At 54.5% G+C, this 21379-nt stretch overlaps 1 protein-coding gene across 2 annotated transcripts in view; it reads right to left on the reverse strand.

Moving 5' to 3' along the window:
- The window catches only part of CYRIB (CYFIP related Rac1 interactor B), a 113881-nt gene extending 93702 nt beyond the window's left edge, over positions 1–20179 (reverse strand). The window contains exon 1 of one of the 2 annotated variants that reach the window (XM_070392337.1): positions 20000–20179. The gene's annotated coding sequence lies outside the window, so the exon portion shown is untranslated. The remainder of the gene's footprint in view (positions 1–19999) is intronic. The other variant, XM_070392334.1, reaches the window with a different exon arrangement.
- Between the last annotated feature and the right edge of the window lie 1200 nt (positions 20180–21379).

Below are 21379 nucleotides of genomic sequence, written 5' to 3' on the forward strand. Positions count from 1 at the left end.
AGAAGGCAGGATGGAGTGAGGCTCAACCTCTGGCCCCCCATGACTATTTATGCATGGGCTATGGGGCTTAGACTGCAGTCTGGGAGAGTCCCTCCTCCAGCTCCTGGTGGCTGTGGCTTCCAGGCTGCTGGGCCTCCTCCACCTTCAAAGCCAGCCTCTTCAGGTCTCTGCTTCTGACCCTCTGTGTCCCTCAGCGCACCCCCTTCCTGACTGTGACCCTCCCGACCCCCTTTTACAAAGACCCTTGGGATTATAACAGGCCACGTGGGTAATCCAGGAACTTCTCTCCCTCTCAGCATCCTTAACTAAGCCACATCTGCAGGGTCCCTCCTGCCACGGAAGGCAGTGTATTCACAGGTTCCAAGGTTAGGACAAGGACATTTTTGGAGGGCCCTTATTCTGTCTGCCAGATACCTCAATAAAGCCGTTACAAAACCCAAAACATCGCCCGTGAGGGGTGTGGCCAGCTCGTAGGGCTCATGAGGGTGATCTGTCTGGAACCCCCACCGCTCGAGCAGCCCTCAGGAGCCCCGTCCCAGGGCCCCACACCCAGCACCAATGAACTGAAAGAGTCTTCATTTTGGCTTCAAAACCTAGGAGGGGATGACAGATCCTAGCAAGAAGACTCAGATAATTACTCCAATTCAAGATGAGAGAGGGGGAGGGGGAGGGGGAGAGGGAGTGGGAGGAGAAGGGGAGGAGGAGAGGGAGGGGGGAGGGGGAGGGGAAGTACTTTTCATTTTGCTGTTCTGACTATGTCAATTCCACCGGAAAAGTTTCCTGCCTGCATGCATTTAAGGCCCTTGATGTTCTGAAATTTCCATCTCATTGATTATTTTATTAAATTTTTTTATTTTTATTGATTTCAGAGAGGAAGGGAGAGGGAGAGAGAGAAGCAGATGATGAGAAAGAATCATTGATCAGCTGCCTCCTGCACACCCCCTTACTAGGGATTGAGCCCATAACCAGGGAATCAAACAGTGACCTCTGGGTTCATAGGTCAACAGTCAACCAATGAGCCACGCTGGCTGAGCTCATTGATTATTTTAGAACCCAAATTAAGTTAGTCCGCGGACGATCTCTGACTTGGGCAAGCACCTAAGTCAGTGATGGCGAACCTATGACACGTGTGTCAGAGGTGACACGCGAACTCATTTTTTTGGTTGATTTTCCTTTGTTAAATGGCATTTAAATATATAAAATAAATACCAAAAATATAAGTCTTTGTATTACTATGGTTGCAAATATCAAAAAAATTCTATATGTGACACGGCACCAGAGTTAAGTTAGGGTTTTTCAAAATGCTGACACGCCGAGCTCAAAAGGGTCGCCATCACTGACCTAAGTCGATATGTTAGGAGCCACTCTGAGCCACTCAATCAGCAGGACCATGGAGGAGAGCACCTGCTGCCCTGTCACCCATCACTCCTGTGCCAACGCTGCTGAGGCCGCCTCTGCCTGGCGCTCATCAGGGTGAGGCCTCTCCAGCATAGAAGGGGGCTTTCTCCTCCTCCATCTCTTCCACGATCAGTGTTCTCCCAAATGCCTAGCCCAGTGTGGGCACAAAGTAGGTGCTGAGGAAACACTTGCACATGCAGGTATATGAATAGCCCAACAGTTCTCAACCTGTGGGTCGCAACCCCTTTGGGGGTCGAACGACCTTTTCACAGGGGTGGCCTAAGACCATCGGAAAACACATATATAATTACATATGGTTTTTGTGATCAATCACTGTGCTTTAATTATGTTCAATTTGTAACAATGAAAATACATCCTGCATATCAGATATTTACATTACAATCCATAACAGTAGCAACATTACAGTGATGAAGTAGCAACAAAAATAATTTTATGGTTGGGGGTCACCACAACAGGAGGAACTGTATTAAAGAGCCGCGGCATTAGGAAGGTTGAGAACCACTGGCATAGCCTGTATGGGCATGTTCTATGTATGTAAGCCGTGAACTCAGAGGCTCCCCACGGTGGACACGAGGAGGCCTCTGTGTCTGCACCACCCCGGAGCCAAGTGAGAACAAAGGAAGTGTTTCTCCATCTCTCCCCACGGAGAGCAAGCGCCAAGCAGAATTTTAAGCCTCTGCGATTGCAAAACATCTAAAGCAGTAGCCAGAGGTCACGTCCAGGCATTAGGCTTCAGCTAGGATCAGGGTAACTGAACCGCCGTCACCTGAAGCTCGTTCATGCACCCACTCCTTTTGCCAACTGCCCTACACCACTGTCTTCCCAGGGCCTGGCACACAGTGGGAGCGGAACCAATGTCTTAAGTCCCAATGGGAACATCTGGGAGGATGGGGCCCATCTGGAACCAAAACCAAGGGAACGGAGCAGGTAAGACTCTTAGGGAGAGAATTGGGCATTATCGTTCCCCCTCAGCATCTCAGTTCTCAGAGAGCTTAGGTGACTTTCCCTAGACGTTCTTGCCGATCAGACCAGCTGGGACTCTACTCCCACTCTCTTCATACCGACTTCTATCCCGACTCGACACCCCAGCAAGCTTCTGGCTCCCCCTCTCCCCAGGGACCAGAGTTCCACCTGCCGCCCTGTGATCAACTCACTGTTGGGGACTTCATGTAATCTGTCCCCTCCCCCCGCCTGGGGAATGTTTGTAGGATCTAATGAAGATGTAAGCCTGTGATGAAAACAAAGAATGGGTTCCTAATAACGGAATGCCAGGTAGATATTCATTCATTAAACAAGTATTTCCTGAGCACGGATGCCATGCTCCATCTAAGGGCAGACACGCAGGCGTGAACACAGGCCAATTCACAGCCCTCTCAGGTCTGACCATGAAACTGTGTTACAAAAAGGTGGTGTCCTTGTGGTGGGTGGATGGATGGATGGATGGAGTGCAAAAAGGTGTGGCTCAGTGGTTGAGCATCGACCTATGACCCAGGAAGTCATGATTTGATTCCCATGCCCCGGTTGCAGGTTTAATCCTCAGGGGCATGCAAAGAGCAGCCGATCAATGATTCACTCTCATCATTGATGCTTCTGTCTCTCTCTCCTTCCCTTCCTCTCTGAGATCAATAAAAAAATTTTTTTAAAAAGAAAAGAAAAGATGGTGTCCCTTTGGTGAATGAATACATGGATGGGTAGATGATTGAACTGCAGAAAGACGGTATCCCTTTGGTGAATGGATGGATGGATGGATGGAGGGATGGATGGATGGACAGGATACATGGCCTGTTGGGAGGAGGGGTGGCCATACAACTCTTCACCCCCAGGTCACTCTGTTAGCTATTGGGGAATCCCTGCCTTCACTTATTCTCCTTTCGACATCCATGGGGCATGAGCAACAGAGGGAATGAGCCCCCTTTTCCAGCCACTGCTGGCTTCCTCATTAAAGTCAAGGATTTGTGTTTACTCAGCATCTATGAACACAGAAGCAAAAAAAAGTGTTTAAGAGAAAGCAGATGAAATGTGGGTAAGGACCAGCTCGTAAAGTCAGGGGAAAGGCTGGGAGTTTTTAACCATGACTCTGATTAACAAACGTGCAGAGAACTAGGGCAGGGAATGTGCCGCCCGGGGCTTCCAGGGCACAGCGTAACCGTGACTTCCTGCAGAATTAATTGGTCCCCGGCGAGAGATCCACGCCGAGTTCCTCCGGACCATGCAGCGCATGTGGTCTTCCCTCCCGGCTCCTGCCACTAGGCTGTCACATGGCTCCTCAAGACTGCACTGACGCCCTAGCCGGTTTGGCTCAGTGGATAGAACCTCAGTTCGAGGACTGAAGGGTCCCGGGTTTGATTCTGGTCAAGGGCATGCACATCGGTTGCAGGCTCGAGACCTCCGGCCATGGTCGGGGAGCATGTGGGAGGCAGCCAATCGATGTGTCTCTCTCACAAAGATGCTTCTCTCTTTCTCTCTCCCCCTCCCGTCCACTCTCTCTGAAAATCAGTGGGAAAAAGTATCCTCGGGCGAGGATTAACAACAACAACAAAAGACTGCACTCAAAAGTCCGGTGGACGTGTGGGCTAGTGGGGGACAGCCTTTGGAGAAAGACTGTGCTCAGATGAAAAGAGCCTCCCTAATGAAGGGTCAGGCACGGACACTTCTAGAACATTCACTGACATCTCGCCTCGCAGGGGCTGTCTCCTCATCGGACCACTGCCTAGATACTGGCCAAGGTCCTTTCCAATGGCTGCTTCCCCCCAAACCATGCCCCTCCTCGGTCCAGGCAGGAACCTGGGGTGTCGAGAAGCACCTCTCTGCTGAAACGCGGCCGGAAGTCGGGGCTGAATTAGAACATGGGTGGCAAAGACGGTGACGAGGAGCCCCAAGGAACCCCCAGGAGTTCCCTGGAAAAGAATGGCTTCCCAGAGATCAAAGCGGGAAATGAGGGGTGACGCCCCGGGCCAGCCCTAATGGAACCCTAATGAACAAGTTTCCACCGCGGAGGACAGCAATGGGAGGGTGAGCAGCGAGCCCGGAAAACAGCCCGTGTCTTTGATGAGGCGCTGATGAAACCCCCATCACTGCTTTCATCTGGCTCCCCCGGGACCTTCACTGGCTCTGCACCATTTTCAAAGAAAATGATCCTGAATATACATGATTCCCCAGCGCCACACAGACAGGTCGCCCTCCTGCCTCCCCGCTCCCCCTCGGAGAGGCAGCGCTTTCATGTCAGACAAGGCAGCAACCTGGGCTCTCTTCTTCTGTTCCAGAGGCTTTGTCACCGCGTCTGCATGGGCAGGTCCAGCGGCTTTCTGCCACTGAGGCCGGAGCCAGTCTCCTTGGCCTGGGGCCGATCTCACAACGCTGAGGCTCCAGTAAACATCAAAGATCTTTCTGGAAACAGACCGGGTTTTAACACCAGAGTGGAGTCCATCCTGGGTCAACTCCCAGCCGGCCTGGATCCGCAGCCATTCCACACATAAGTGATCAAGAGCAAAACACACCAAAGGACTGCTCCGAAGCTGAGTCCATCCCACTCACACCTTGTAGTTCCTTGAATGCTGGACTACGTATTTTTTTATTTTTTTTTGCATATGCTGTTCCCTTTCTCTCAAATGCAGTCCCCAGTACTGGCCTGCAAATTCAGTTGAAACGGTCGCCTTCTCTATCAAGCCTTCGCAGGCCTCTCCAGAGTCCAGCTCGACATGCCTGAGTGCAGGAGCCTGGCCGAGCCAGCCCGGTGCTCAGCTAGACGAGATGAGGAGAAACGTCCGTATCTGGCTGGACACCCTCCAGGCTAGCGTCTCCAATAACCTCTTGCTCCCAACACTATTTTTAAAACGTTACTGTGCAAGATTTAAGATGTATAGAAAGTACCTCAACAATAATCAGGCCACCTCTTATCTCACCACCCAGCTTAAGGAATAAAGTAGAGTGGAATAGCAAGTCCCCTGGGTACCCCACCCCCACCTACCCCTCTCCCCAGTTCCCCAGAGGTAAGCACTGCCATGAATTTCTTTATATTTTACTACAGCTGATTGTGCCCCCATAAATAATGCACATCATTGCTTTGCAAATTTTAAAATTTTCATAACCTGAGCACGTGGTATGTTAATACATCGGCTTGTTTTTATGTCCATCTCCTCCACAGAACAGGGCCCTCTGCATCCTGCAAATGGCACCCAGCCCAGACCCTGGCACACGGCTCATGCTTAATGCAGGCGTGTAGGAAATGCAGGGCAAGCCCGACTGCTGTGGCTCAGGGGTTGATTATCGGCCTATGAACCAGGAGGTCAAGGTTCAATTCCTGGTCAGGGCACATGCCCAGGTTGCAGGCTCAGTCCCCTGTGGGGGGCGTGCAGGAGGCAGCCGATCCATGATTCTCTCTCATCATTGATGTTTCTCTCTCTCTCTCTCCCTTCCTCTTTAAAATCAATAAATATATATATTTTTTAAAAGAGACAGACAGACCTATTACCCAGGGCCTCACACACACCCAAGTGCATCCTCCCCACGACTAAGTGATGCCCTTGAAAGAACCTGGTTATTACTTAACAGAAGAGGGGTAAAGGGGGAAACCAAAAATATATAGGCACGCCATTCACACAGCTTTGCCAGAAGGGAGGCTCAGAGAAGCGAAGGGACTTGCTTAAGGCAAATGGCAGGGCTGGTTACACACCGCAGGGGCGAGGCCCGTGGGTTCCCGCAGCCCCTGGGAGCAGCTGACACCCACGCCCGCAGGTAATTAAAACCCCGGAGCTGCCTTTTCCCGGCTCTGCTTAGCACCCGGTGGGCCGCCGGCAAGGATTTGCTGAGCTGAGCTGATCTCGCTGGGAGGTGGCGATGCGGAGGATTAAATGAGATGATGTGCGCGGTGGGGGACCTCTCCCATCAGCAGCTCACGTTCCGCCTCTGACCCTGGAAACGGCGAGGGGGAGGAGGGGACCCTGCCTGACTCAGCTGGGTCAGCCCGGGACCCGCTGGGCCAGTAGCTGGAGGCTGGGTCCCTCCCTCCCTTCTTCCTCCAGAACCGCAGGACGGCCTGACTTACACGTCGCCTCCTCTGGGGGCGCTCAGGAGCGCACCGCCCAGACACCGGACAGGAGAACAGATGGGGAGGGAATGGGGAAGAAGGAGGATTTTCTGGACATGCAAAAAACGCCTATCTGAGGTGCTAAAAATGTGTTCCTCTTTCACATCTAATCATAGGAACACATATATACACAGAGTCAAATTATGAATCTTGGCATCTGAAAGCGCTTAAAATATGGCAATTTCCATTTTCCGCCCAAAGCAGAAAATGAATTCATACCCTTATTCATCAAAGGTACGTTTGGCGCCCACGTACCCCGGCGCCTTTCAGGATTCTGTGCCTCTTGAACATGTGGCTGAGGAGAGCTGAGCCCAACCCTCTCCAAACAGCAGGCAAAGGGGAGGAATGAGCCATGTGACTGCAAAGACCTCCGCAGAAAGCGATGTTTTATTTTTATTTTTAAATATATTTTTATGATTTCAGAGAGGACGGGAGGGAGGGAGGAAGGGAGGGAAGGGGAGAGAGAGAGAGAGAGAGAGAGAGAGAGAGAGAGAGAAACATCAATGATGAGAGAGAATCACTGAAGGGCTGCCTCCTGCACGCCCCACACTGGGAATTGAGCCCGCACCCCGGGCATGTGCCCTGACCGGGAATCAAACCGTGACCTCCTGGTTCATAGATCGATGCTCAACCTCTGAGCCACACGGGCCGGGCCAAAGCGACATTCTCAATACCATACAGGCTGTGTGGAGCCTGGTGCTCCCTTAATGGTCGGATCTCAGCCACCCACCCAGGTGCTCTGTCCGCTCCTCAGGGGTTTCTCAGAATCATCTGCATCCATTTCTTTCTGCCCCTTGTGGCCCAGCACAGGGCGCAGGCAGAGGGAGATTCTGACTCTGCTCCATGGAGGTCAAGTGCACCCCTCTCTCTGGAGGTGCAGGAGGGGGGAGACCGGAGTGCTGTGGACATGAGGTTACCTGTCTCCCCTGGGAACACACAGGACAGCAGCTCACCACTGAACCGGAAGCTCCCCTCTGCTGGGACCCTGACCTAGACAACGCCACCCAAACAGAAAACTACTATGCTTGCCATGGCCACCAGTCCGTAGCTGTCACTCATCCTACCTTCCCCCAAAATAACGTCCAGAGGACTAGAAGAGAGTTGCCGGTATTGGGGTCCCTCTGGATGCCCTTCGCCTCACCAGCTGCTAACCAGGAGGGAGTGTTTGATTCTGGAAGAGGCACGTGACCTCTCGACCCCACGTGACCTCCTGTATGAGACGCTGACAATAATGTCTTCTCGTAGGCCCAGCGGGGTCTGATCCCTGACAGCTATTGTGTTTAAGAATTGCTAACAAAAATAAAAAATAAAAAAATAAGAATTGCTAGCTCTCTCTCTCCTGTGGCCTTGGGGCCAGCCTGGTAGCATGTGGGCCTCAGGAATGCCTGGGCTGCTGTGTTGCTAAGTCTGGTCTGTTTTGTTGCAGAGCATTTACGAAGGGATCCGAATTCTGGTTTCTTCCTTTCCCTGGAAACAGTGGAGTTCTAGGTTTCTTAGAAGAGAAGGGAGCCGAGGAAAGAAGAAGGGACGGGAGTGGAGTGACAGAACCGCATTATAGAAAACCTGTCAGAGAGAGAAAGGAAAAGAAAGCCGTCGGCCGTCCGCATCTCCCTGCCACCACCTCGACACCATTCTTGTGTGTATTTCCTTCCAAGCTTTTTCCTATAAATGACTGCTTTTCTCAGCTCCCTCCCAGCCTCCGCGGCCTCACACCGAGTGACTGCAGTATAACCGATGCAAGAATTCAGTTACTGCCAGACACTTCAGTGGTTTCCAATTTCTTTTGTTATTGTGAAGATCTTTTTAAAAATGAATATTTTTATTCATTTCAGAGAGGAAGGGAGAGAGAGAGAGAGAAACATCAATGATGAGAGAGAATCATTGATCGGCTGCCGCCCGCACACCCCACACCGGGAATCAAGCCCGCAACCTGGGCATGTGCCCTGACCGGGAATTGAACCGTGACCTCCTGGTTCATAGGTCAATGCTCAACCACTGAGCCCCGCCAGCCAGGCATATTGTGAAGATCTTGGTGCAACCCTGTGTCGTTGTCTGTCGCTTCCTTAGGGAAGTTTCCCAGAAATGGGTTCTCTGGGCTCTTGGTGTGAATTGGGCGGCTGCTCTTTAGAGGACCCCAGTGGCCACCGGCAAAAAGACGCAGGTGCCTGCGTGGGTGACACCTTTCCCAGGCGCCCCGCCCCGCCCTGCCCCGCAGCGAGCACAGCAGCCCCCGCTGGGTTTTCTCTGGCGCCAGCTCTAAGGGAACATTCCCGACTCTGCACATCAGCACGTCCAAGTCTCCCTTCCTGGGTGGCAGCTCAGTGACGCGCAGGGGCCAGCTCCCTGCGGAGGACGATGCCCAGCCTCCTAGCCCCACTGCCGGGTAACAGGATCAGGAACAAAAGATCGGGTTTCCTTTCTCTCCGTGTTCAGTGTCCAAGGTCTTGGGACAAAGATGTTTATGTGGAGAGAAGCATTTTCCAACCACACTCCGGTCATGATCACCAGCAGGCGCCTGGGGGGCGGGGGAAGCTCTGAAGGCCGGGCCTTGTTTATTCCGCATTTACTTCTGCGAGGGTCAGGTCAGAAGTATGCAAATGTCTTTCTACACTTCCCCTGCCTTTCACCAGTTTCACCACCGAAACTGAACGTTGAGAAAGGGTGCTTAGGAAAGAGGCTGGTCCCCTGGAGACAGGGCCTCAGGGCGGTGGGTCACCTCCAAAGGCTGGATCTCCCCCCAACCCCCCTGTGGGCCCAGGAGCCCCTTTCAGATCAACCCCAGAAAAGGGGCATCTCCCTGAGGCTCAAGGACAGGCATAAAGGTTCGAAATAAATCTAGAAGCTGCTGGGACCAGAGAGACTGCTTTTATTCAAAAACAGCGAGTCAGACCTCGCTAGGCCAAGGGCGGCTGCGCCCTTCCTGTCCCCTGGGTCTCCCAGGCTGGACAGCTGGGGGCCCCCAAAACCCCTTCCAAAGTCATCACACTCAAGAGGGGAGACCCCAGAAATCACTACAGCACACGTGTCGTATTTATCACCCGCCACTGGATGGGGCGGCTTCACACTCTGAAGATGTCCCCGACGAGCCGCAGGTACAATGCAATGCCGTCGCCCGCTCCTGGTCCCTCGTTCTTTCAACAAGTGGCCTAGGCAACCTTTCACACTCCCCCCGTGTGACTGGGCAACGCACACCACCTCTCTGGGCCTCCGCTGGCTGCCTGAACAGGTTCCCATCTCGGAGGAGAACCAGCTCCCCAAGTGGGATTCCTAGAAGGGGTGACAGTGTGTGGAGATGCTGACCACTCAGCACTCAGGGCGGGTGGCCCCCGGGTCAGCCCCCTCCAGCTGGGCGCCGCTTCCCCTTTCACCACTCATCCTCCAGCCTCCGCCCTCCAAACTCCCTCTCCCATGCGGGCCACGGATGGAAGAGACGAGAAGGATGGGACTGGGCGATCCTCAATGTCCCTACCGCCCTAGACCCACCGCCCAGAGCCAGAAAGAGGTCGTACACGGGCAAAGGGCGTCTGTACTGGTGGCTTCTCTAGCCGGGTCCCATGCACAGGTGCCACTGCGTCAGAATCACGCGAGAGCGCTAGCTAGCATGGCGGATTCCTGCCCCTCCCACCCTGAAAGCTGAGCAGGCATACTGGGGAGGGGGAACACAGGCACAGAATATTCTGGCAAGTTCAGATACTGCAAACGGGAGGAACGCTGCTGGCTGAGCTATTACTCCTGCATCGACCTTAATTTCTCAAGTCCATAGGAACCCTTATCCAAGCACTGGGATGTCCCTTTCAAAATCAGTCTCCCCAAAGCCTGAACCCACAGCACCCCTCTCCCCCCGACACCTTTCCTTGTGAGGGTACAGAGTAACGCACAGGATGCTACACGTCCCAACACCAAATGCTTCGAGGTGTATTCATAGCGTGAGTCAGCTTCACATTGAATTCACCAAAACACTCTCCACTCAAATTAGCCCAGGTAAGCCACTTGCAAGAGTAACTTATAAAATCTGAACCTCCCTGGCTGACCAGTTTGCGAAGGTGGCTGGCAATGCTGGTGGCCCAGACGTGCCCCCCGAAAACCACCCCCCTCTTCCAGCTGCAGCCAGGGCACCCGCAGCTGGTCTTTGGTGGCCTATGTTCTCTGGCGATTTTCCAGCTCTAAGTTTTCTCAGCCTCCTCGTCTGTAAGACAGGGATAAGGTTACCTGCCTCACAGACGTGTTGTGAAGGCAAGAAATAAGATATGCAGTCCTGGCTGGTGTGGCTCAGTTGGTTGGGTGTCATCCCAGGCACCAAAGGGCTGCCAGTTGGACTGCGGGTCAGGGCACATGCCTGGGGTTGCAGGCTCGATCCCAGGCAGGGGGCGCGCAGGAGGCAGCCAATCGATGTTTGGCTCTCACATCGATGCTCCTCTCTCTCTCTCTCTCCTTCTCCCTTCCTCTCTCTCCAAAAGCCAATTTAAAAATCTTAAAAAAAAAAAAAAAGATATACGAAGTAAACATTGCTCATGCTCAATAAGGAAAACTTGTTATTTATATAGGGAAGACCAACAACAGTAACCCAAATCACAAAACCCCACAACATGATGTTTATGGGAGCTGTGTTATCAGGGGGGCTTTGGTCTGGGCTGAAAATGCCTGTGCAAAGGGTCGGAAATGCAGCCTCACTCCCAGTTCCTGCTCCTCCTGCATCCACCGGCTGCTCTGTCCTCTCTATCTCCCCGCTATCTCCAATCCTAGTCAGAGGGTGTCTCCAATTCCTGAGTGACGAGGAAGGGCCGAGAGGGGCTGGGCTTGACTGAAACAAATCCAAGATCCTTCCTCCTCGGCCCTTAAAGACTGGCGTTGGGTAGCAGTGGGATTCAGTAGTCATTCCCTACCTGGACCCATCACATAGTAGGTAGTCATAGTAGGGCCTTGCACATAGTAGGTACTCAATTACTGTTGCTGACAAGCAAGGTGGACCCGATTCCTCCACAATGAACTGAACTCTGCGCAGCCAGGAAGGCATGTTCAGAAATGACTGCAAGAGACCGCTGTGCGCTCACTCGCAGGACTCTTTGATCTGTAGGTGCCTCGCGGTCCCCGGGGCCCCAGGAGCTCAGAGCAGTACCCAAAACCAGAGTTCAGAGCAGACATTTTAGGATGTTATTGCCCGAGTTTCACTTCCACATTGACTTCTGAATTCTGCTTCAACTCTGGTTTTGAGCAAAGCTGGGGCCAGTGCACAGACCTGCCTGAGTCTTCAGGCTCCTCTCCTGAGTCCCAGGCCCTGGGGCTGCATGGACCCGGGGACTCCAATCACTGAGCCCCTAGTAGATCCCAGCCCTAAGCCAGGCACATGCAGACATTTTCTGAGTCAAGAGCCACAACAAGCCACAAAACAGGTACCTGGATGCCATTTGCAAAAGACTCCACAGTTAGGGAGTCAGGTGTGAATGGACACATACCTGACCCCAAGGCCCATGGTTCTGCACCCCACCACAGTCCCCTTTCAGAGGAGAACCCCAGAGGCCAGCCCTGGGGTTCAGGTTTGCAGAAAGCCACACATTTTGACATTATCTTAAAGAAATACCTGCCCTGCCATCAAGTTCATACCCCATATCTCTGCCAGAAGCATAGCCCTGGCCCCAAATTAGCACCGAACAATCAGTTCTGGCCCACCTGTGACTATGTCTTGGGGGAGGGGATATATTTTTGGAGAGTTTTTGCCAGGGGCTATGCCAGGAGCTTTCGTGCATATTATCTCACCTAGTCCTCCAAACTAGGAGGCAGGTGAGATCAGCCAGTTTTACCCGTGACAGTTCTGGCTCACCCAGCTGCCGTGATTTCCCGAGGTCACACAGCCATGGAGCGGCAGGGCCAGGGTCCCTCAGGGACTCAGTGCAACAGTATCTGCTGAATGAGCTCTGGGTTGAAGTGGCCAGCCGGAGACTCGCTGAAGCAGATGAGTCAAGGATGGCGCTCTCTTCCCCTTGCTGCCCTCCCTCTTCCCATCCTTAACTCCTGGGCAGGATTGCACCTCACTGTCCTCCCCGCTTCTTCTTCTTTTTTTAAAAAATATATTTTTATTGATTCCAGAGGAAGGAAAAGGGAGAAATAGAAACATCAATGATGAGAATCATTGATCAGCTTGCCTCCTGCATGCCCCCTCCTGGGCATGTGCCCTTGACTGGAATGGAACCCAGGACCCTTCAGTCCACAGGCCGAAGATCTATCCACTGAGCAAACTGGCTAGGGCTGCCCTCCCCGTTCTTATCCGAGGGCGCTGGTGGGGAGGGGAGGCCCTTAGTCTCTGACATGGTGTCTCTCTTATCCCATGTTGGGCCTCCTTTTCCTCCGTGGATGTAAGGGCTGAGGGTCCTGCCGAAGGAAGGGCAGGGGCAGAGGGATCTTTTGCGCTGGGGAAGGAAGTCCCGCCCCAGCATGCCCTTGGCCTCAGAGCCTCACGGGCAGACACCATGGAGTCCTGTGAAAGTCTGGCTTGGGAGCCAGAAGACCTGGGTTCCAGTCCTGACTCTGCTTCTTGGGCAAGATGCTTCCCCCTCTGGGTCCCCATTCTCTCATCGGTTAAATTAAAAATACTGGATGCCTGCCCAGCCGGCTTGGCTCAGTGGCTGAGCGTCGACCTATGAACCAGGAGGTCACGGTTCAATTCCCGGTCAGGGCAAACGCCCAGATTACCTGCTTGATCCCCAGTGTGGGGCGTGCAGAAGACAGCCGATCAATGGTTCTCTCTCATCACTGATGTTTCTCTCTCTCTCTCTCTTCCTCTCTGAAATCAATAAAAATCTATTTAAAAATAAAATAATGATACTGGATGCCTACAGCCTGAAACTGTGGGCACGCGGTGCCCACTCAGTCCTTCCAGACCACAATCATGTGGGAGGCCCCATAGGCTCACGCTCCCCGCTTTCTTCCCCGCCTGCTCCGTCCCCACCTCTTGGGAGTGTCCTGCAGGGCTCAGTAAGCAGCGCTGGCTGACCACGGAGGCGCTCCTCTCCACGCCCTCCGGGTTCTCCCGCAGCCTGTCGAGGCCTCCATCTTCTCGTCATGCGTGTCTTGGACATGTCTGCCTCCTCCACTAGCTGAGCCATCAGCTGCCTCAGGAACCCCGGGTGTCATATTCAGATCTGCATCCTCAGTGTCCGTCCGGGTCCCGAATGAAGGAGGGGAGTGGGGACCTCCCAGCTCCTCCTACTCCGAGTGTGGTCCACGCACCAGAGCATGGGAAGAACGCAAACTCCATCACATGGAAAAGTGTTAGACATGCAGGAACTCGGCCCACCCCAGGCCTCTGATTCAGGGTCTGCAAGGGGATCCCCAAGGTTTAGGGGATGGTACCCTCCAGTGTGGGAAGCACTGCTCCAAACTCCTTCCCAGCTCTGAGGTGTCCCTACCCCACATCCCTCACACTGAGTAACCACAAAGCCTCCCAGTGCCCTGGCCGGGTTGCTAAATGGTTAGAGCATCATCCCATTCACCAAAAGATCGCAGGTTCGATTCCCAGTCAGAGCCGGTGCAAGAGGCAAGAGATTGATGTTTCTCTCTTCCTCTCTCTCTCTAAAAATTAATAGAAACATGTCCTTGGGTAAGAACTTTAAAAAAAAGCCCCCCACTTCTGGGCCATCACAGGGCTCAGGAACCTTCTAGAAGCCTGACACTAACTCACAAGCAGGATCTGAAAGGTGCAGCCCAGGGTGATTCCTGGCCCGGGGGACCCACTGGCCCTCTGAGTCTCAACGGGGCCTAGACAGCTTTCAAAAATGTCGCTTTGCAACCAACGTCAGTTTCCACCCTTGGTTCTGTGGGTTTGGCTGCCCCCACCTTCCCGCCCACCAGCCCCCATACACGAGGGGATGCACAGCTGCCGACCCCCCCGACAGCAGAGACAAACGGCCCGTGCCCACCTGCCCCTCCTGGGCCTGCATCCGTGCTCAGAACGGCTCCTCCCTCATTCTCCACCCTCGAGATCCCTTCCACGGGGAAAGAAAAGGAAGCCTTCCAAAACACAGTTTCGGCTTTTTAATAAACCCTGCCATTCCTCTAATGGTTTCAGATGATCTTAAATATTTATAAAAATCACTCTCAGCAACGCTTCATTAAACAAATGTCCTCGCCGACTTCGGTATTTATGTGTTCATGAACGTGAGGCTCCTCCCCTGAGCAGATGGCAGCTAGGAAGTCTTTGAAAAGGAGGGGAAAGAAATCAATGGGAGAGAGCGTAGGCTCATAAACTCGGGGACGCCCCACTGCCTCCACCTGAGCTCTGTGCCAGGAAGTGCTGCCCTGTGACCACCAGCCAGCAGTGGGGTTGCAAAAGCTTGGAGGCTTGAACTTGAATCTGGGACGAAGCTGACAGGCATGGGCTCGACTCCCAGAGGGGACTGAAGCCCTGTAGGTGGAGGGACAGCCTGGCCGGCGTGGCTCCGTGGTTGAGCATCAACCTATGAACCAGGAGATCCTGGTTTGATTCCCAGTCAGAGAATATGCCCCGGTTGCGAATTCAATCCCCAGTACAGGGCCTGCAGGAGGCAGCTGAGCAATGGTTCTCTCTCATCATTGATGTTTCTATCTCTCTCCCGCTCTCTTCCTCTCTGAAATCAATAAAAATATAAACATTTTTTAAAAGAATAAAAACATTTTTTAAAGGTGGAGGGATAGGACAATGGGACTGGGGTAGGGACCAGAAGAGCCCAGAAGGTAGGAGAAAAGTAACCAACATTTGCTGAGTACCTACTATGTGCCATGCACTGGGCTGGGAGGATCTCCCTCCTACCTCTGGGTTGCTCTTCACTATACCCTTGCAGGTGCAGATTATTCATCCTCATCTGAGAGGTGAGAGGCCCTGAGAGAGAGTATCTTGCCCAAGGTCACAGAGCAAGTAGCAGCAGAATCAGGATGCTGCCTCCAGCAGAAGCGGATAAAGGAAAATACAATGGACCTTAACCTCACGTGTCCTTGGCTACAAAATCGTCTTTCTCCCAACCTGCTGAGCCAATCACCCCTTCCCTTTAAGACTGCCAGACTTGCCAAGCCAGCATGGCCCAGTGGTTGAGGACCTATGAACCAGGAGGTCATGGTTCGATTCCCAGTCAGGGCACATGCCCGTGTTGTGGGCTGGATCCCCAGTGTGGGGTCTGCAGAAGGCAGCCAATCAGTGATTTTTTTTCTCTCATCATTGATGTTTTTATCTTCCTTCACCCTTCCTCTCCGAAATCAATAAAAAATATATTATTTAAAAAAAAAGATCAACCGAAGGACTTGTATGCACCCATATAACCATAACTAATGGACATAAGACACTGGGGGGTAAGGGAGGGCAGGGGCTTGTCAAGGGCGGGGGGGAAAAAAGGACACTTATGTAATACCCTTTGTAATACTTTAAGCGAAAAATAAAATAAAAATAAAAAAAAATAAAAAGACCGTCAGACTTCACTGCCAAAGTTCTTTCTTTTTCTTTTTTCTTTTTATTTATTGATTTAGAGAGAGAAAGAGAGGAAGGGGGTGGGGTGACAGAAACATGGATTTGTTGTTGCACTTATTTATGCATTCATTATGATTCCTTTATGTGCCCCAACCGGGGATTGAACCCGCTGAGCCCAGCCAGAGTCAACTGCCAAAATTCTACGGAAGCGACAGAAACTTTGTCCATATGAGAACCTGGGGGCGTCAGGCCTCAGCTGGAAGGAGTCGCTGTGAATGTGATGAGAAGATATGACGTGAGTGTCAGACACATAAAGAGCTGACTTTATGAAAGAGAGGAAAAGGGACCCTCTTCCCTCAGAAATGGATGAGGAACAGGATCGCAATGATTCCTTCTTCATCAGGCCTTCAGCACATGTCCCCAACAGGGAGCAAGAAAAAGAATAAAATTGCCCCCCAGCCCCCACTCTCTTACTTCTCTGGAGAAGGTCCAGTTCAAGTTTACGGAGGGAGGGATGGTTCTGGCTTTTGCAATGCTTGGGCTCTAGTTGAGGAAACAGTGATAATTACTCTTTTTGTTGTTGTTAATCCTCACCCGAGGACATTTTTCCATTGATCCTTAGAGAGAGTGGAAGGGAAAGGGAGGGATAGAAAAAGAAACATCAATGTGAAAGAGACACATCCATTGGGTGCCTCCCACAGAGGCCCAGGAAGGGGATGGTTGGGGTGGGAGTGAGGGGGTGCCTGGGATCAAGCCTGCAACCGAGGTAAGTGCTCTTGACTGGAATCGAACCCAGGACCCTCCAGTCTGCAGGCCAATGCTATCTCCACAAGTCAAATAGGCTAGGGCGCAATAATTACTCTTGATGATAACAGTCATGATGACGATAACCATTTATGGGGGCCTGTGCTATGGGCCTCATTCACTCTATCCCAATGAGCAAAACCACCCCACCATCCATCGTCCCTTGTCTTACTAGGAAACCAGTGAGAAGGCAGATGGGGTGAGGTGGGGAGTACTTAGCCTGTGTACAGGTGAGGGGGAAAGGGCTCTGAGGGGTTGGTGACCTGTTTAAGGCTTCCTGGCCAGCCTTACAATCTAAAGGGTAACAGTTTCAAATCTGACTTCTCTCCAACACCATGCTGCCTCCACCAGGCTCGTCGAAGGAGGACAGTTTCCCTGACGATGGCCGAGTCCCAGACCTCGAAGCCACAGGCAATCAAGGAGACAAGGGAAATGCTGAAACTGAGGCCATGGCTCCTGGCTCCCGCATCCCCCAGGGGTCCCTCCTGTCACGGCCCTGGACCCTGAGGTAAGAGCTGGCAGAGACTGGGATTGCACAAGGGGGAAGCTAGACGCACTTGGGAGGAACCACCAGAGAACAATGTCAAGGTCACCTACAGGCCAGTGCGCTGACCTTGGGGTGGAGACAGAATGTACCTCCACGGAGAGCAATGGGGAAACCATCCCTCTTTTGTTCGTTCTGCCAGAAACCACGTACATGTCCAGCCTATGCCAGACAGCCTGCCAGGTGCCAGGGAAACACAGAGACCATTCAGATGGCAGCAAAGTCCACAGGACTCTGCCCCCTACTGGCTGAGGGTCCTGGGCCAAACCCTGTACTCTCTCTGTCTCACCAAAGGAGAATAAGGCTATTACTCAGGTAACCACGGCCACGCCACTTCTTTTTATAAATATACTAGTGGCCTGGTGCACGAAATTCATGTGCATTAAAAGGGAAAAGACCCAGACCCGGCCAGCCCCACCCCCATTGGGCAAGACCCAGACCCAGCTGGCCCCACCCCCGTCAAGCCCCACCAGCGGGGGACGCAGCGTCATGTCCCCGCCCACCCGAGTGCACCTCGCTGGGCACACAGCCTCCTGCTGATCTGTCATTACAGCATGAGGGTGTCACAACCATTAGCATATTAGCTCTTTATTATATAGGATACATATTTTTTATTGATATCAGAGAGGAAGGGAGGAGAGATAAAAACATCAATGATGAGAGAGAATCATTGATCGGCTGCCTCCTGCACGCCCCACACAGGATGGAGCCCACAACCCGGGCATGTGCCCTGACCGGTAATCGAACCGTGACCTCCTGATTCTCAGTCAACGCTCAGCCACTGAGCCATGCCGGCCGGGCACCACGCCACCGCTTAAAAACGAATCTGCACTTGCTCCAGCTGCACCTGGCCGGGCAGAGGTGCCTGCCGTTGCTGCTCACAGCGAGTGGCACTCAGGCTCAGCTCCAGCCCTCCAGAGGTGACAAACACGCAGCTGGGGACCCCAAAGGGGCACAGAAGCCTCTGGGAGCCGAGAAAGGATGGCTGTCGGAGAAAGCGAAGTTACTTGAAGATCTTCCAAAGTGAAGGCAGAAAGGCATACTGGGCCTTTATCTGAGGGCCATTCCAACAGCCGCTGTGCACGAAGGCACCCTAGCCTCCCTCTGCCCATATGCTCTGCCCCTCCCAAGGATCTAGAAAATGCAAATTACAATGTGCCTTTCCCCCCTTGGCCCCCCCTCCCCCCGCACACACAGGAAGAAAACCCAGGCCAGCTGACCACTTCTGCATGCCCCACCGAGGGAAAACCCACCTCGCCCAGCTTCCTCCACACTTACAGGAACCCCTGGGCCTGGGAACGGAGCCCAGCTGTCAGCCCTGGCGGCCCGCCGCAGCCTCGGCCTGGGCCAGGCATCTGGCCCCGGCCATCAACACGATGCTTCCCTGTCATTTCCACCGAATGCCATCTCTCAAGGATGGGAGAGGCTGGACGTCAGTGCAAGCTCCTTTTCACAAGGAGTCTCTCTTTTCACCAGATAATCCTCCGTGGGCAGGGAGGGGCCAGGACACAGACTCCAGGTGGCAAAACCTGGCTCTGTGGGGATTGTGGGATGCAGATGACAGAGCAAGGAAGCCAAAGTATGTGGAACCACACCCACTCACCTCTCGAAATTCACATCCACTTATTCATTTCACAAATATCTGTGGGGAACCTCCCATGTGCCCCAGGCAGCCCTTCCTGGCGGTGGGGAGGCAGAAGTGAACAGCGCCCGAGGGTGATGCTTGCCCTGACTGCGCCCCTCCTGGCCAGCAAGTCCAAGCTCACTTTCTCTAGAGCCAACTCAAGGCAGCCCATTTTACAGACTCAGAGAGGGCAAGCGACTTGCCCAAGGTCACCAGCTATTCAGTGGCAGAACCAGGAGTTTAACCAGAGGGGCAAAGTCCACCTGACACTCCCCCCTGCCCTCCCCAGCACCTTCCACTCAGTCCCTCCCCTGCGGGCTACATTTCTTGCAACAGGGTGGGGGATCAAAGACCGCCCTTTAGGGCTCTCACCAGGGAAGTCCTCAGTTCCTCTTTCCTCCCACCCCAACACAGGACACAGGTTCCAGACCCAGAGTGTGTGTTCAAGCCTCAGTCTAAGAGCCCTGCAGGCTACAAGGGCAGCCACGGTAGGTTGACACTGAACTTCCATTTAAAAATAAAGATAATGAAAAGATAAAGGGCAAAGAGGAAGTGCTCCTTAAACAAGGCGGGTGTTCACCCCAGGAGGAAGTCCTGAGGCCAATGGAGATTCTGTTCACCCCTCTAGTTCCTCAATTCTAAGTGACTGGCCTTGCAAGCCCCCAATGGAAGTTCGCTAGGGGCCTGACCTGCGCCCGGGGTCAGACCCTGCGCCCTCACCTGGCTGGCAAGGGGGGGAGGGGGGCGGGGACAGCCACCGGAGCCCCCTCCATCCCGGCGCGGAACTCCGCTGCGCGCTCCCCGCAGCTGGGTGGATCCGGGGGGCCCCGGCGTGCGCCCCTCACGTCCTCCCGCCCCCGCCCAGCCCAGGAGCATCCTCCCGGTGCCCCCCGCGGGCCCTCCCCCTGCGGCGCCCCCCCCCCCCCGAACCCTAGCGGCGCCCGGCGCGGCCCGGCTCGCACCCCCACCTCTCCCGCACCCAGCGCGCGCGCCCCGCACCCCGCGCCCTCGCCGGTACCGATCGGCTCCAGGGGCGCGCGCGAGCGGCGCGGGCGGCGCGGGCGGCGGCGTCGCGGGGCCGGGGCCACGTACCTGGTGCGGGCGGGCGGGCGGCGAGGGGAGCGCGGCGCGGCGCTGGGCGCAGGAGCCTCCGGACTCGGTGCCGCCGCCGCCGTTTCCGGGTTGGCGGGTCGCACGTCACCGCCGCAGGTTTGCGAGCGGCCCCGCCGCGGCGGCAGCAGCAGCAGCAGCGGCCCGGGCGGGTGCCAGGCGCGAAATCACTATAAAAGGAAGCGACGCCGCGAGGAGGAAGAGGAAACGCTGTTTACCTTCGCCGAGCCCCGCCGCCGGCGCTCGCACAAAAGGAGGACGCCCGCCCAGGCGCCTCCCCCCGCGCCCGGTCCCCGCGCATCGGGCCCCGCGTCAGCGCGCGCGGCGCCCGGGGACCGCCCCGCGCCGGCCCCCTCCCCAAAACCCGGCGGCGGGCCGCGGGGAGCGGGGCGACCCGGTGCCGATCGGCTCGTGCGCCCCCGAGCACGGGCGCTGTGGCCCGGGGCCGGGGGTGACCTTGGGCGAGTCACAGCCGGCGAGCCCGCGGCTGCGTGGGCTTCGCTAGGGGCCCGTCGCCCTCCTGGCGTGGAGGGGGACACCCCAGCTCTGGGAGGCGCAGAGAGTGCCCACGGTCACACCGTGCCGGGCAGGGCGCCAGCTCGAACCCGAGTCCCCTGACCTTCGGGCCAGCATGTTCCCTGCCAGGTCCGCATCCCCCTCACCTGTAGGCTGGGAAGGATGGTGATCCGTGTCCAGCCCGCCTCGCAGCGGGGTCGGTGAGAGTGTGTGCATCCAAAACATTCACTCAGCGCCCCCCAGACATGCACAGAGGGCCTACTAAGGGCCGGCGGTTCTAGGCCCTGGGGGCGAGGTGAGGGGGACAGCAGTAACAGTGGCGTTGCTTAGTGCTGGGAGGAAATAGAGCTGCACCCGGGAGGGGTGTCTGCTCCCCCAGGACTTTTAGGCCAGAGATTCCCAGACAATAAGCTCCTCGCTATAATTACAGCTTCCGGTATAATGGGGACCCCATCTTTCCCCGTGTCTGTACCAGCAAAGATTGCATTTTCCCCCACCTAACGGACCCGCCTAGGGGTCGAGGACTTCCCTCTGCCTCCCTCCCCAGCACTCAAACCCATAGATCACTCTTGAAATTCAACCAAAATTTCCCAGGAATACAGACAATGTTCTTCAAAATACCTTTCCACTGACCTCCATCCGGCAGGGCAAAGAGTTCCGGGAAGAGCTTTCATACTCTCCACCTTCCACACCGGCTCTCCTGCTGTGCCAGGGAACACTGAGGGCCGACCTGCCTGATTATAACTCATTGGGCTCTTTAACAAACATGGCCACAGCCCTGTCTTGCCCAGGCCTAGGGCCAGGAGCTGGGCACTGAGATGACTTCAGAGGGGCGCCTGGTCCTGA

This window comes from Myotis yumanensis, unplaced genomic scaffold (assembly GCF_028538775.1).
Source record: "Myotis yumanensis isolate MYYU_CA2020_CCGP unplaced genomic scaffold, mMyoYum1.0.hap1 SCAF_15, whole genome shotgun sequence".
Classification (NCBI taxonomy): Eukaryota; Metazoa; Chordata; class Mammalia; order Chiroptera; family Vespertilionidae; genus Myotis; species Myotis yumanensis.